The 13,952-nt window shown below is 44.5% G+C and overlaps 1 protein-coding gene across 2 annotated transcripts in view; it reads right to left on the bottom strand.

Moving 5' to 3' along the window:
* Positions 1-9,415, bottom strand: part of LOC135447015 (bifunctional heparan sulfate N-deacetylase/N-sulfotransferase 4) — a 62,852-nt gene extending 53,437 nt beyond the window's left edge. For both annotated transcript variants that reach the window (XM_064711665.1, XM_064711664.1), the window contains exon 1: positions 8,741-9,415. The gene's annotated coding sequence lies outside the window, so the exon portion shown is untranslated. The remainder of the gene's footprint in view (positions 1-8,740) is intronic.
* Positions 9,416-13,952: the final 4,537 nt, after the last annotated feature.

Raw genomic sequence — 13,952 nt, 5'->3', positions numbered from 1 at the left:
ATCAATGAATATAAAGCAAAGACTTTGAAATACCTCAACTGGTGCACTTGATGAAAGCTGGTGTGATTTTTAGCATGAAACAATACTTGGAAGGGAGCTGTTTGACCCTTCTGACTTCTATTTCTCTTTGAGCTTTTCCAGATGATTTCAGAAGGTGGTGAGAAGGCTCCCTGGTGGAGCAGTGGTTGGAGGGTGATTTGCAGATGAGTTTTGCCCATAGAGGGTCTTCTCACACCTGTGCACATCCTTTGGTTCCCCAGCCCAAATGTGACATTTCATGTGGCTTAGCTCCTTGTAGAAATGTGTTTTAAGACTTAGCCAGACCACCCTTGTGGTGAATGTTGTCTGATGTTCAGCCTCACCGCTTCCTTCTTGTGCCCCATTAACTTCCAGCAGTCCCACGGTCATTTGGGCCACCCAGAAATTCCGTAAATGTCCCATCTGGGATGTTTCAGTGAGGCCTCCTCCAAATGGCACCGTTTATGGGTCTCTAATGCATTGGTACTTCTGAACATAATGAGCAGTTGCAACATTTTCTCAGGAGTTTCTGGCTCGTGCTCTCTCTGGAGTGTCAGGAGTGGAAGCTCCCAGCAATCAGTAATTAAGGTATAGTCTGAGGAGAGCCATGCATGAAGAGAGAACCTATGCATGTATTTCCTGTTTCATGACAGAGTGGCTCTAGTGACCATCCCAACAGATAAGTGTTAGTGACCACACTCACCATCTGAGCAGCTCCAGATGTTGTGTGGTGGTACCACAATTATCACAATACACATGATATTTTGATGTCACAGGCAAAACAGCTTAACTCTCAGGGCAGACTTAATTAAATGGTTATTTTAAATATACCTTCTCAATGCAGTTCCTAATAAATGTGTCTCTCTAGCATGACTGATGGTGTTAAGATCCACCACTTCTCACCAGTAACTCACCAAAAATTCAAAAAGCTAAACAGCATTAGAGGGATCAAGCCTGGCTTTCCCAAGGTGGCTGAGCTGGAAACAGCAGCCCCTTGCATAATGGCCTTCAGCAGCTGTTTCTTGATGTGTGTAGGGCAGCAAAAGGCCGAGAAGGTGGTGTTGAGAGATGATCTGAAGGGCAGCAGCTTCGTGCCAAAGCCACGATGACAGAACCAAAATGTCAGGGCAGGGAGCTGGGGCTGCAGTCACAGAAGTGCGTGCCCTGCAGGATTGAGTCCTTGCTTTGCTTTCCTGGTGGCATTACTGGAGAGGGCAAGTGGAATCACCGTGCTTTCAGTGCCCCAGCCCGGGGGAATGGAGGCGAATAAAACCAGGCTTTGCACGGTGCTCTGAGGCAGCCCACAAAACATTGCCCTGACTTGATGCAGCAAATCTGCTCTCGCTTGGTTAATGGCTCTTCATCACTTTTCAATTCATAGTTTAATGCTCCAATGGAAGCCAATTCGAATTCATTTAACTCTTCAAATAAAACTTTTGTGAGATGCTGTATCAGATGTTTTAATACAGTCCATCTATTCTGGTACTGTTTTCCCCTTTCCTAAGGCTGTCAATTAGCTCTCCAGTTCCAACAGAATGATTTGTGCTGCGAACTCAGCTGAGACACAACATTTGTGCAGTAGAATGGCTGCCTAACTAGGACTCCTAAAAGTCAATCAATGTAGTAGCCAAACTCTGTACGTGTTGCCTGAACGGGTAGAAAAGCTAAGCCTTAAAAAAAAAAAATTGCTAAAAACCTTTCTTATGGTTCTATTAGAACCAAGTAGCTGCAGATTTTCTGTATTGATTTTGACAATTTACCAAGGATTACAGGTTTATGGGTGATTACTAAAACTTTACTTTTACAAAAAAAGGAGATATATTCCCAGGCTCTGGAACAGCCTGTTAGAAGCTGAAGTATTTGGTCTTTATGATTTTTTTTTTTTTTTGGTAGTTAATTGTTTCCCACACTTTCTGTTGTCCTATTGCTTTTCTGGGAGCTAAAAATGTTTGCCACCATGTGAGATAATTAAAATGTGTCCACTCTTTTACCAATGCCAATATATTTCACTGAATAACATGTTTTGTGGTGTCTGTATCCTGTCACAGGGACTGTTTGTGAGCAAGTCAGATGTGGTCACATCTGTGCTAGGAATTAAAAGGAGGCCACTAACTTATTTCAGAGGGACTACTGCTGTCACATAGCAGTGATCTATTGCTGCTGCAGAGGAAGTCTATTTAAACCCAGATAACAAAGACTTTGTACTTTAATCTCTCATACAGCACGTTTGCCACGTGAAATTTAAACAGGGCTTTATGCTGAGTTTGCTCAAGCCCAGTTCCAGCCAGACACAGTTTTCAAGCTCTGTGTACATTGATTCTCATTATAACAGCTTCTCTTTATTTATTCTTTGAGTAATTTCTGCCGGAATCCCCTATCTCTGTCTGTCCTCACTGGCTGAAGGATTTGGTTATTGTTGAGAGGATTTGGTAGACAAAGAGGGAGAAGACTCAGAGTTTGGTCCCACCAATCTCTGATCAGAGCAGATGTGAGGGCTGGGGCATCACCCAAGCCCCCAGTCCTGGTGTCAGCCTGGCAGGGCTTGGCAAGCAGTGGCTTCCAAGCAAAATGAAGCAAGGAGAGTAGATGAAGCCAGGGTGACCCTCCACGTGTGCCTCCTTTTTTGTGTGTGTGTGCTTCTTGGACTTCCAAACACCTTCTAAAGGGGAAAATTCAGTCTCTTCCACCTTGCTCATAAATACTTGCATTTAGCACTGCTTCTGTTGCATGGCAGCTGGGGAGCAGCAAGTTAAGTTTATAGCATCTCTCCTGTCTCTTCCTAGTCTTAGTTCTGCACTAGGTCCTAGGCAGTCCTCCAAGAAAATTTTGAGTCTTAGTACCAGTTCTTTACAGGCAAGATCAGCTTTTTGTGGGGACCACTTAGGGCTGCACACATGACTGCTGTCAGTAAACCTAATCTAGACAGAGAAATGTGGCCATGTAACAAAAATACTACAGTATCCAAGAGACTTTCCCTTTAATGTACTGAAGTGTTGCAGACAAGACAGTCAGAGGAAGTTTTATGCAAGATGATTAACACAAATTGAAATTCTTACCTTGAAATGACTGGAGGGGTACTGTTTGCCTATCAGGAGGAAAAATGCTTTATGGTGAAAAGATAAGGCAGGGAGTAGAACCTTTAATTTCTGTCTCTGCCACTGTCATGCTTTGCCCTCTGGAGGCCAATGATTTTTTTTTTTCAGTATTTCATTTTCCCTGTCTTTGTTGAGGGAATACTGGTCTTTTCTACCTTTACATGGACATTAGCTGTAAAATGCTCCAAGATTATTTGTTTGGTTCGCATGTGTATAGCAGGGATATTGCGAAGTGTGCTTTTGGGAAAGCCAGTGCAAAATTCATGCTTTCATGTGCAGGCAAATGTGTTTGCTGTGCTTGCTTCCTATTTCTTCTTTTTTGTTGTACCCTGGTTAAATTCCTTTGTGTTTATTCCTGCCTCTGCTTTATGGGGTTTCTCTGAGAGGAGCCACTTTGTCAGCCAAATGAAAGATCTCTGTAGAGATTTCTGGTGTGTCATCTGTGACCTATAGATATTGTTTTGCTCTTGGTTCAAAATACAAACAAATGTTTCCTTTTGGAAGATCTATTCTTTGTTTTGTCTAGATAAAGTTCAATTTGGAAATGCCACTAGTAGGATAAGGGTCCTGCTTGGGAATTCAAGGGATTTTTTTGTTGAGTCACGCTCAGCTCAGAGACTGGAACTAGAACTAATGCCATTAGAGCTCTGTGATGGAATAGAGAGGCTTTGATTAACCTCTTGCTTTCTTGAAAAATCTCTGTTTATTGAACTACTGAAGCATTAACTGATTGTTGACGGGGGAGAGTGTGGAATAAAAAAAAAAATCCAAATGGTTGTCAGTCTTTCTGAACATAGTGCCCCTGAATCAGGCTGGAATTGTCTTTACATCCCTGTCCTCCTCTCCTGGAGGCTGAATCCATAACTCCACTTGGTTTTCAAAAACAATCTCCAGGGTGTATCATGGACAAGGAAATCCAGCCTGACTTTCTGGGTTATGGAAGGGGCTAACAAAATTGTCTCCTCATTTGACACATCTTGTAATCCATAAAGGTCAGTTTTAGGTAACTCTACATACATAGAGACTTTATTTTCTGCCAAATATTTTTTTTCACGGGGGAGAACACCTTATGGGAGGTCCTTCAGTTAAAAATCTAAGTGTGCAGAATGATTGCCTGTGGTTGATGCAGGCACATAGATCTTGCACCAAGGCTGATGGGGAGTTAGTCTGATGGGAGCCTGTCAGGTGTTTGGAGGCATGTGTGGCTCACTTTGCTTGCTGTGTGCACACTGGATATCACAAAATTCTCTTAGTCTTTAACTGTGATTTTTGAGGTACAAACAATGGTACCATGCCTTTCTGCAGGTGATTAATTCACCAGGACGCTGATGCACAGTTCCACTCTAAACAGCAGGACTCAAAGGGGCAGAGTAGTGGAACCATTTAAAATTGCACCCCAAATAGGGTCTATAGAGTAGTGATAACAAAAAATGCCCACCAGCTATTTAGGGGGGGTGGAGTGCAAGTAGTCTGGCAAAATATCAAGGCAGCGGGCCCTGATTTTTTTTTTTTTTTTTTTTTTTTGTTTAAATTAAAAAACCCTGAGAAGCTCTGAGGGCTTTAAAATCAAATGTGATCAGTAAGTCTAATTTCTGTATCTTACCTAGAAGCCTAGAAGAGTGTCCTTTCCTCTCATTTCCAAACATTTCTCTGTGAATTACTTACTGACCACCTGCCCTCCCTTCTGGTGCTTTAGGGGGTAATCTCTACCCCAGTGAGAGAGATTAAATTCAAGAATACTCTGAGGGTCTGAAACTTGAACCCTGGCCTCCTCCTTGCACAATATGGTCCTATGGAAAAGGACAAGATGTTGGCTGGAATAGCCCCTGGAAGTAGAGCACAGAGGAGGTGGGTGCATATTTCATGACAGACTGCTTTAACTTTCCAAACAGCCGCCTCTTTTACGGCCAGCAGCTGCTATTAATTATTTATCAGAACACTTATTTATACACTAAAAGCTAAATGCAATCCTTTCAGTGGAGCCTGGCAGAGAGTGGGCTGGGATAAGTAGCTGTGGATAGTCCTTCAGGAGGGGAGGTTTCGTGCAGAGCTCTGCTCAGGGGAGAGCCTGTCCACATGATTCTCTCTGCTCTTTGTGCCTGGTACCGATATTTACATGTGGGAGATGAAAACCCAGCCATTAGCAAGAGTCTGGAGCTGTGGGGCATCAGCCTGATCTCCCTTGGCCAGGTTTAGTAAGGAGAGCTCTTATGCCACCAGCATCCAAGGAGGAAGAGAGAATCCCTTCCCACCTTGCCCTGGCTTCTCCTTCTGTGTTGGCTCTGGCTCTGTAAAACCCATCCTTGCAGCAGAGGAGGGAGGATGGATTTGCTTCCTTTGCCTCCACTTGGGGAGAGCAGCTGTGACCCCTTCTGCAGCCAGAGGGAAGGGAATAGGTTTTAATATTTCTCTCTTCCTTTTGAATTGAGTTCAAATGGCCATCCATGACTTGTGGTGCCAATGTGTTCTCCTCATCAAATACTGACATGGTTTCTGTACTGGTGTGCTGTTACCATGTAATTCTGGTGGCATTGCTGTTTAGGTAAAATATTATTATTTTTCTGTAGCAACTGTAGTTTCAGTAGGAATTCCAATTCCATTGTAATTATTAGAGACCGTAGTTGTAATAAATGTTTAGGATTGATGTGCATGATTTTCATTTTCTTCCAGCACCTGAGGCTTTTAATGGCTCAATTTTTTCTAATTTGAATGTTGATATAGATGGAGAATTGATGCTGAATTTCTATCTAGCACTCTTCTGGGTGGCTTACCTTGGTGGGGGGCGTTGCTTTAGCATCTCAATAGGAGAGAGAGACTTGTTGCTGTGAGCTGTGCCTTCTTCAGCCTATCTCAACATGGGAGGCAGGACACTGATGTTCTACCCAATTCCCAGCAGAGACCCTCCTTATCCCTAAGAGTCCAGCCCTTCTACCTCCTCTGATGGTCCTCAGCTGCATGCCAGGCCTGAGAACAAGGGATGTGATGGGCTGCCTCCTTACACTGTGCTTTTTTACACGTGCAAATGGTTTCAACCCAGGCTCCCCTCCCTTTGGGAGGCGTGGAGAGCCCTTGGCTCACCCTAAGCTCAATGCCCTGCTCCTGAAATGGCTCCCCAGGCTGGGCCAAGTGCAGCTTCCTGCACAATTCCAAGGTAATCCTGGATTCCTTCAGCCATCCAGGCCCCAGCTTGCAATGCCTTGCTGCTCTCAGCCCAGGGGTTGCTTTGTTCAGAAAAGCCAATTGTGTGGCTATGGAAAGCAGTTTCTTGGATGCACCTATGGACCTGCAGAAAGAGGGTTGGGATTGGGTGCTCTTTAAGGTCCCTCCCAAGCCAAACCATTCTTAGTTCTGGGATTATTGCAAGGCAAACGCTTGATGAAAGCAAACAGCAGAATATTCATGCAGCTGAAGCTCAGCCAGCCCTGTGGTCATAGAGGCAGTCAAAGCAAAATTGTTTGTGGACAAATCAGAATGATTTGGAACAGAAATGATACTTTTTATTTGGTAGAAGTTCATTATATGGCTTCCTTTACTGCTTGTAGAGAAATGATGAATCTTTTTCTGGGGACATAGAGTTAAATGCAATTTTTTGTTTATCTAACTGAAAACTCATAGTCAGAACTAATAGGAACTTATCAGCATTTTCTGTGCTCAGTATTGCCATGGGTTTGCAATATATGGTCACATTTTCCTTAAAGTATCTCATTGTACTGCTGGGATAACTCCTGTACTGCAACCTTAAAAAAGCCCCTCTTTACTTTTAGCATATTTTTATCCTGCTCGTAGTGAGTATGGCAGATGAACTCTAGAGCAGCTCATGATTCCTGCACGGTGCTAAGGCTGATCATGGGCATTACAGGGAGTGATACAGCAGATATCACAGCCTCTAAACACCCATGAAGTTTTAATAGGGCTTGCAGAACTTGATGGTGTGGGTTAATAGGGTGTTCAGGCTGAAAAGGATTTGTATGTGGGGGGTGTGTGTGTGCGAGTGGTCAGTCACTGAAGCATCCTGCTCTCTGCTGAAATGTAACCCTTTGAATTTGATTTACTCTGATAAAAGGCAAGTTAGAGGAGCATTTCCCCAGCCTTGCAGAAGAGAGTGGTGTCAACAAGACATGAAGATACTCTGCTTTCAATTCTGAGGCTTTCAGACATTAGGCATCTACTATGAATCCAAAAAAGGCCATGTTCTGGGGAAATGGCACAAAAGCTGACAGACAGCTGTAAAGTTGTGCACAGAGCAATGGCATGAGAACATCCAACCCAACTGGGCAGATCATCGGGTCTGGTTGATAAGATTCTGGAGGGAACTCAAAGCCAAGAATTTCTTTAGTTAAATGGATTGGCAGTGCAGAGCCCACCCCAGCCCCTCCTTTAGGGCAGCATTCCCAAAAGCAAGGCAGGCAGTACAGCTTTAGGGAGGGAAAAAGGTGCATGGGGAGAGTGCACAGATGGGATGGGGCAAGAGAGGGAGCACCTGGAAACATGGGCAGCTATTGGAACTTTGTGAACAAGGAGATCCCGCTGTCCTTCCAGGCTGAACATTTGGAGCAGGAGGATCATGATTCAAGCTACTGAAGAAATGGGGTGAAAATGAGTTACTTCTCTTTTTATCTTGTTCTCTGAGAGCATTCAAAGCTAGGAGAGGTGGAGTAACCTGCTACAGGGGGTAGGCCAGATTCTGCAGCGTTGATTCACACAGAGGGAAGGAGGGAGGCTTCAGGCAATATGAATGAGAATGTGGAAAACTAATGTTTTACTAACAGGAGTTAGTAAAAATTGACCTGGTAAATTCCCTGGGGAAAAACGAATTTCCTGAGCCTGGAGTTTTGTTGGTATGTGTGGTTAGGACAGTGCAGGGCTTGTGGGAAGAGACTTCTTCACCTCTGAGCATTTTCCTGTGAGTGTTCATTCCCAGCAGCAGTGACTTGGAGCCCCTGTGCCAGCTGTGGGATAAAACCCCTGGGCTGCTGCTGGACTGGGCTCTGGAGCATCTGAAGAGCCCACACTGATTTCTTCAGTTTAGCTCTTACTGCCTCTGACAATCCTTGCTTTCACTCTATAAATGATCATGCTGTTAAAAAAAAAAAGTTTCTGACAGATGTAGTTTGCTATCAAAGTGCTGGAAGAGAGCAGATCTGTAGGTTTTGGCTTCCTCACAGTACAAATACTCTTGCTTTGGTGCACAATTAATGTATCTCCGTGGAAAGCTCCTACCAAGTCATTTCAGTGCAGTAGTACTGCTGAACTTTGCTGGATGGTAGCAAAAAAGGCAAAGGATGGGGAAGACTAAAGAAGCAATTGTATCCTCTTTTCCTCCTCACCTAACTTCCCATGCTCTCCCTTCTATGATCTTTCATACACATAGGCAGACAGCTGCTTCCCTTGGGAACAACACCCTTTGGCATCAGGGGATGTGGCAAGGACTATCTCATCTCAAACTTTCAAACAATCCTTGGGATGGCAGGCCCCGGGCAGCTTCTGGAAGCACTCACTGTGCAGAGGTTCCAGGCAGATCATTGGGCACGTTCTGGGTATTTGTACCTGCTCTGAGTGTAGGCACTGTCTGTGTGCTGCTGTGAATGTGTGCCCACAAGCAGAAGTTGAGAAGCTGAACAGCTTACCTAGAGAAGAATTTCTTTCCTGGTGTGCAGCAAAGAGACTCCTGCTATTCCAAGCTCTTCACAGGGCTCCAGGTGAACCAGGCAGAGTTCTCAGCTGCCAGCAGCTCTCAGCAGCATCCCAGGAAGGCTCCTCTTGCTCCAGCCCCAGGCACTGAACTCCACCGGCGCAGTCACATCTCATTTGTACCCAGCCCGTCCTTTCAGAGCGAGCAGCCAGCTGGAACGATCCAAACCTCTGCTCAGCACAGCGTTCCAAATGCAGCTTCCTTGCTGGGCACGGGGATGGCGCCGGGCTCCGGCAGAAAGGCTGCGGGAGCTCTGGGATCAGCCCAGGAGCCGCCGCTCGCGGTCCTGGCGCGGCTCCGGCTGCCGCGGGTCTCCGGCGGCTCCGCGGGGCTGCGCTCGGCAGCAGCGGCCGATCCCGCCGCTACCCAGCCCGCAGGCTTGCAGGGACTCGGAGCTGCCCCGGTGTCATTCCGACATCCGAGCGGGGATGCTCGGCGAGGGCGCCGCGGCGGGGGCTGGCTCGGAGATGAGCCGCGTTCCTCGCCCGCCGCCCCGATGGATCCCGCGCTCCGCCAGGATTTGCATCATCTGTCACCGTGCGGCTGGACCACCTCCCCTCCTGCCCGCCCCAAAGGCGGGAGGGAAGTGCCTCTTCCAGCTCCCGGCTTTACACCTGGAGCCTGCAGCGGAAAGCCTTGGAGCAAGGCAAAGTTGGCAGAATCATTTTTCTAGCAGGAGGATGCTTGTGCCCCCAGTGCCCCCCATCACTTCTCACTGTCTCCAGGTGCTAAAAAAAGAGGCTTAACAGAATCCCAGCGCTGGAAGGTTTTTGGTTCCTTCTCTTGTTAGGTCACTGATAGGATCATCTGATACAATAAAAGGTGGGTTTTAGTGCGTGACCAAAATCAAGGAGGAGTCACCCAGCAAACATTCCCTGGCACCAGCAAATATTCGGTGCTCGGAGGTGAAAAGTATTTTCTTGCTGTATGTGACACAAGTTCCACCTATTTGTTGCATAATTTCTTATTAAAAGCCTTCATTTCATCCAGCTGGATACAAAACCAGCCTCCACAGCCAAGAAACATGATTGCTCCGTGATTTCAAATTATATTACAGAGGCAAAACTAAACACTTTGTATATTAAAAGAATTAGATTTCATTCCAATCTAATTTTCAGTTTTTGCCAGCTTGACATCTTTCACTCCAAAACTGTTCTTTGTACAATGCACCTTGGAATTGAAATTCAGCCAGTTCTGTGCAGCAAATGTGAGGAGAAAATAGTTTTGTTCAAGGAGACTGGAACACACCCGGTCTGAGATGATGAATGACACTGTAAACTCAGATTTGAATCATAGGAGGGTCAGCTCAACCTTTTGTGTTTCCAAAGCAGCGGGAATAAATGGCGTTCCATGCAGTTCAGCATTTACATCCTTCAGCTGGGACCTGCTACATGAAGAGCTGTTTGCTCTCTGTGAATATCCAAGTTTCAGAGACAGTAGAGATTCTGAACTGGGGACTTATTGATTCCTTCTGACTAAATTAGAAACTGAGGGAAAATTAAGACTCAAACCACTGAGTAATTTCCTGCAATTCCTAATTACAAAGCACTTGCTGAGAGATCTTTAAAAAATGCCTTACACCTACTGCCTGCCTCTAGATTTGGGATTTGTTTTCCAAAGACTGTTGGGAATGCTGGGCATGGAGATCCCATTGCAGCTGGGTGGTACGCAAGTGCCTCCTTGCATTCTGTGTGAAGGTCAGAGCTTTGGTCAGGCTGCAAACTAAAACAGCCAAACTGAGTTAGAGAGTCTCTTCCCAACACGAGGAAATCTTCTGGTGCAGTTTGTCTGAAAAGCGCCAGAGGTTCCATTGCTTATCTGACGGCATGAAAAGTCCAGTTTGAGGGGAAAATAGACAAGAAAGAAAACAGGACAGCAAGAAACAGAAATTGAGTGTGAATGGAGAGAAACAAGAAAATAAGAGAAATCCTAGTAATAAAACAGTCTGTTAATGAGGCAGCACACTTATGCTGAGATCCTTGCCCCAGGATATAGGTTTTTCTGGCTCTTACCCTGCAGCACAGATTTTGCATTGGGTGCTGTACATTATTCTGTAGCTGTTAATCCTCATGTGGTTTGTTTCCTCCCTGTACAGGCAGGCAATCACAACAGTTTATTCTACTTATTTTGGTAGCACAAAACCTAGAGATGGAACCTACCACTGCTTTGCCCAAAACTTTGTGGAAAACGTGATTTTCTGGTTCTGAACTGTAGGTTTGACAGTGGCTGGGTTTTTTTGAGTTTTGGTGGGGTTTTTTAGGTGGTTGTTTGTTGCTGTGCTTTGTTGGTCAGGTGAAAGTGAGCGTTGCTGTGTTCTGTCCAAATCTTCTTGCAGTTTACACACCTCTCACTGCAATGTCTGTACACATTTAAAAGTATTCATCTTCACACCAGCAGATGTGGAAAACACAATTCCTGCAGTTCTGTGGTTGGAAACACAGAATCCTAGAACCATTTATGTTGGAATACACCTTTAATGTTATGGAGTCCAGCTATTAACCCAGCACTGCCAAGCCTAGCACTAAATGATGTTCCTAAATGTGCTGCAGAGCAAGCAAAGCCTCTCGGAAGTCAGTGTGTTAATTAACATCAAAAGTGCGAGAAACACAAAGGCATAGTGGAATGTGGTTTTTTGAGTATTCATATATTTCATTAAGAAAAGTCTATTTTGTTGTCTTGATGTCTCAATAAATTGTTGGGGTTTTTCATCTGACTATTTTGGCTCTGGCTCAAAACATGTCAGAGGTTTTACAGAAGCAGAAATGCAGGGATGAAATGTGGATACCCTTGGAGCTGAGTTTTGTGCATTAGAACTCAGTCAAGGCATTCATGTCTTCTACTGGCAGTGCCTGCCCTGTCCTGGGCTGTTCTTGTTTCCCAGATGTCAGGGCAGAACATGCTGCTGGTGGTGCTCTTAAGCATGAAGTGCTGATGTGCAACAACATCAACAGCAAAAATGCTGCTCAGTCCTCAAGTAAAATTAAAGAATGTAAAAAATAGCTGGATTTCCTGACTGCTGACTTTTTCCAGCTACACAATCTCTTTTCCAGCTTCTATGATCCCCTCTTTATGTCTGGACACACTTGTACAGATGATAAAGGCAAATCAGTGCATACCAGTTCTGTAATGACCTTTATCTTATGCTTTTATTGCTCTGTAAGGTTACTTTGATATCCTAGTGTGGCTTTGTTCCTGTATGGCTTTGGATGTATTAGTTTCAGAGAGGGTGCTGATAGAAACTGATGTGGAAATATCTGTTAAACCAACAGACATTCATTTACATCCAGCATTAGAGCTGCTCCACATATCTCTAATTACATTACTGTTTTATGTCTTAGGTGCTTACTCAGCTATAAAAACATAAACTGCAGTTTTAAACTGCTCCCATTGAGATACCATCAAAGCAAAAATTGGGTTTGTGCTTAATCCACAGCCTGACCTTTGTCACCACTTGTGACACTGAGCCAAGGGCTCCTGATGTGTGACAGAGATGGATGTCTGTGTGTATCCATGGAGCCTTCTGGGCTCTGCCCCACAATTTCCTTACAGAATCCTTCCCAGGTTCTGCTTCGGCCTGAAGCAGCTGACAGCTCCTGGAAAGGGAAAGGGGGCAGGACTGGAGCTTGGAGAGAGAAGAATTTTTTCCCAGGCCACACTTGAGTATAGCAGGAGAGACTAAAGCAGCGAGCAGGGTTAAGCTCTGCTCAGCCCCCTTGGGTTTGTTGTTTGTCCCTGCAGCATGTGACACTAAGAGTTGTGTCCCCTTTGCTCTGTGTCCAGAACAATGATCTCGGTGTGACAGCAGCGCTCTGCTGCCATGTCTGAGCTGTGGCAGGGCTGCTGCTGGCACAGCAGTTAGCATAGGGAGTGTCTTCCATAACATGAAGTGATGGCTTACAAATCTCAAACACAAGCATTTCTTCTTTGATTATTAAAAACAAAGGGGCTTGAACTCTTGGTTTGATGTATTAAGTGATTACTTTTTAAAAGAAATTGAGTTAGTCAAACTGGAATGATTCCTAAAGTAGCTTAATTAGACCAGAGCTCCAGTGGGAGTCCCCTTTAACTTGCCTACAGAGACTCTTTTAATGCTCTAATCCACCTCTGAATTAAAGGTGAAACCAGGAATGGTAGTTTCAAAGAATGAACTACAAAGAACATTTATCTTTCTCTTTTTGCTCTTCTGTCCTTGCCATCTAGATATCAAGCTTCCACTGCATTCTAAGGATGACTCTTTTCTAGGTTAGCTCACACAAGCAGAGCTTTTTATATCCCATAATTTAAAACTTAAAAAACACTCAAAGTGAAAAATCCATTACTGACACACTCTCAAACTGGTATTCAGGAATTGCTGTAATAAATGATCCTGTTGTGCAGGGTTTTGTTTCACCTCCTAGCAATTTTTAATTTTTTAGGTCATCCTATTATAATTTGTTTTCTGCTCTATCTGGTGCTATAGGAGGAGGAGGCCTCGTGCTCATGCTCCAGTAGGGTGGGAAATCCTGAAATGGGAAATGGAAGTGTGCCCTAAGGTCTCTTTTTAGACTGATGTGACTAGGCTGTGCTTGAAAGTAAAATTTTAAAAACCCACACAGACCTGGGCTCAGCAAAAGGGAGGCTAAAGACTTGAAAACGCTCTAGTCTGACAAGGGAAATCAAGATCATGATATTATACTTACTTTGAACTGGCCTTCTCTAGAGATGTGAAATGTCTCTGCAACATCTGCTAGAACAGAGTTAATAAGCTACAGAAATACTTTTAATGTCTCACTGCTATTGCTTCCCATTGCTGGAGGTAGGAATTGCTTACAGACTTCCAGCACTAACCCTAAAATACCAGGATGGTGGCATAAGGAATGGTTGGGTTTTTGTTTTGGGTATGCAATACAGTTCAGTGTGAACAAGGCCCAGTGATCATTGCTCTCCAGCCATCTTTTGACTGAGGTTTCTTTTTAAAATACATTTTTCTCATGGAAAGAAAACAAGAGTGGCTTAATTAAAATAAGCAAAGGAAAATATGGATGGAATAATCCAGAGAGCACTCCGAGTGAATAAGAACTTGATACTTAACCGTTGTACTTCTCTATCATGCTCATTCCTGCTTTACTTGTGGCTCTAATGTTCAGCAGGTTACATTTGAAAATATC

This window comes from Zonotrichia leucophrys, chromosome 4, assembly GCF_028769735.1.
Source record: "Zonotrichia leucophrys gambelii isolate GWCS_2022_RI chromosome 4, RI_Zleu_2.0, whole genome shotgun sequence".
NCBI classification, from domain to species: domain Eukaryota; kingdom Metazoa; phylum Chordata; class Aves; order Passeriformes; family Passerellidae; genus Zonotrichia; species Zonotrichia leucophrys.
The sequence above is the reverse complement of the archived record's forward strand: the minus strand, read 5'-3'. Positions and strand labels throughout refer to the sequence as shown.